Below are 3,224 nucleotides of genomic sequence, written 5' to 3'. Positions count from 1 at the left end.
AAATAATGTTATAATAATAAGCTATTATTTAAATTATTTGAAATAGATAATAGACAATTATTTATTTGAATAATTATACCTAATATTGATATTATTATTTGTAATTTGTATGTTAATTAGTTACAATATTATTTTATTATAATATAGATAATATATTTTCAAAAATTATTTACTACAAATAATAAATTTTATTATTTAGTTATAATTAAATAGTTTTAAAGATAATAAAAAATATAATATATTCTATATTAATATATCATAATATAGAGCATTTGTTTATAATATAAATTTAATTCGTTTAATTAATAAATTGTTGTTACTAAAATAGATAATTATTCTAATCATTTTAACTATTTGAACTGGTTCCGCAAGCAATTTATTTTTTAAATCTCTTACTTATTAATTTTTGAAATATTATTAAATTAGTAATATTTTTGACCGAATAAGCTTTTATGATTGAGAACAATTGTTTTACGACAAAAAAAGATCTCAACGATTTAAGATCGATAAATTTAATACTATATAATTGGAGAATTAATGAGTAATATTTTATTGTAATATATAATTTAATAATTAATTAAATTTTAATTCAATTATTATTTGAAGTAACTATTAGATATGAAATATTAATAAAAATTTATTAATTAATGATTATAATCTATTCATATTAATTATTATTAATAATTTATTTATTTATAATTATATAGATAAATTATATTAGATAATATTAATAATATTGCATTAAATAATTATAATATGGATTAAAATTATATTGTGAATATAAATTTGAATTAATAAATGATAATATTAATAATAATTTATTACGACAATTTTAAATATAGTTAAGTTATAGTATAAATTTGTAACAAATTTATAAAAATTATGACAGTTTTTTATTACTATTTATTAATATCAATAAATAGTCATAAAAATTATTGTTAATATTAATAATATATTCATATTAATTTAATGTTATAATAACATTATGATTATATTTATTATTTCATATAATAAAATTATAATATTTTAGATATTAAACAAATTTAATTAAAAATATTAGTTGCTAGAATTATAGATATATAATTTTTAAAAATTTTATAAATAATTTACAATTAGGTATGTAATATCATATATTTATTACAATTGATATTAAATATCAATATTATTTTATATATAATACCTAATAATAATATTATTAATTAATATTAAACTTATGAATATTGATTTTAATTTAAATATAATAATTAAATTATAAATAGTATAATTTATAACAAATTTATTAAATAATTAATTATAAATATTTAACATTTAATTACAACTATTTATAATTATATAATAGATACTAATTATCTATATCTAAATTTTATTTGAGAAAAATAAATTAGAACCCTTTTTATTTTAGTAATTTATTAATAGTTATTAATAATTAATTAATTATAACCTAATTAAGTTATAATAATTATTAAAATACAATATTAATTATAAGTATCAATAATAATATTATTGATCGAATAAATAAGTAATTTATTATTAATAAATAATAAATTATATTTATAATTTAATTGTAAGTATGGATAATCTTTTATGACTATTATAATAAGTACTATTTAATAATTATTGAAATAATAACTATATTGTATAGTTTAATTGAATTTTCAATAATATAGTTATATTAAATAAATATAATTGTTTCAATCACAATTATTCAAACATATCGTAATTTGTTTATAAATTTGTTGTAAATATATTATTTGAATATCTGATTATACTTAATAAGTAATATTATAATAAAATATACTATATAATTAAATAATTTTTAACTATATTTAGTTAATTAGATATTTATTTCAATAATAAGAATTATAATAACAAACAATTATAATTATTAGTAATAATTTAATAAAATAGTTATAGTAGTATAATGTTATAATAATATAAACTATAATAATTATAATATTATTTAATTTTATTGAATATTATAATAATTATAAATATTAAAATAATTAATACGATATTATATTTGATTATCATATAATTAATAATTTAATAATAATTATCAATATAAATTATATAATATACTTAATTTAATAGTTAATTGACTTGTTCTAATAAATTAAGCTTGTACTAATAACCAATAGTATTAATTAAATAATACGTATTTGACTATTAGAATTAATCTTAAATCTCTATAAATAATATTATTTATATTATATGATAATTATTATATATATAATTAAATAATAATAAGTAATATTTATTTATATATTTATAGAGATTTAAATATAAATCTATTATGTATTTATAAGATATTATTAGTACTCATATAAATATAATATAATAATTAATAATTATTATTATAATTAAATTATAATATAATATTTAATATATTAATTTAATTTATTATTATATTAATAAATTATAAATTAATTTATATTATTCAAATAATTATATATAAATTAAATATTTTATTCTTATGTTTGTTCAACTTATTAATTTTAATAAGTTTATTGTTTTAAACTTATTTACATTATTCGATAATTTAAATAAGTTTTATAAAACAATTATGAAACTTAACTTATATTAAAATAATTAATAAATTATATCAATATTATCTATTTAATAAATTAAATAATAAACTTGTTTGAACAATTATCTAATTAATCTTAAATTATTGAAAATTATCTATTATAGTTTTAATAATTTAATTATTACCATAATATTAATAAAAAATAATAATTGAATATAGCATTAACTTTTTGTTTTAAAATAATAATAAATAATATTTAAATAGGCATTTTATTATCTAATTAATAAAATATATAATATTTTATACTATCTTTAAGATTCGATTATATCCTAACTATATAATTATCTATAATTGCAAGTAAGAGATAATAATTGAAAGATAATATATTAATTAGATTAATAAATAATTTAACATAAACCATATTAAAATAATAAATTAATACTAAAATTAAAATCCCTATAATTTAGTTAAATAAATAATAATTATTTAAAGCAAACTTGTCAAATAAGTATTTGATGACTAAACAAAAGGTAATAAATTAGTATTATTATTTAATTTTTAATAAAATTTTAAATATTAATTTTTTTCTCAATTTATTTAATTAAATAGAAAATTAATACTTTAAAGAATTAAATTATAAATATAAATATTTAATTGTAATTATTTTAATTTTCTATTTAATAAAAATAACATAAAT

Source organism: Durio zibethinus, chromosome 28 (genome assembly GCF_047325235.1).
Source record: "Durio zibethinus cultivar Kanyao isolate XHJ-2024 chromosome 28, ASM4732523v1, whole genome shotgun sequence".
Classification (NCBI taxonomy): Eukaryota; Viridiplantae; Streptophyta; class Magnoliopsida; order Malvales; family Malvaceae; genus Durio; species Durio zibethinus.
Note: the sequence above shows the minus strand (reverse complement) of the source record.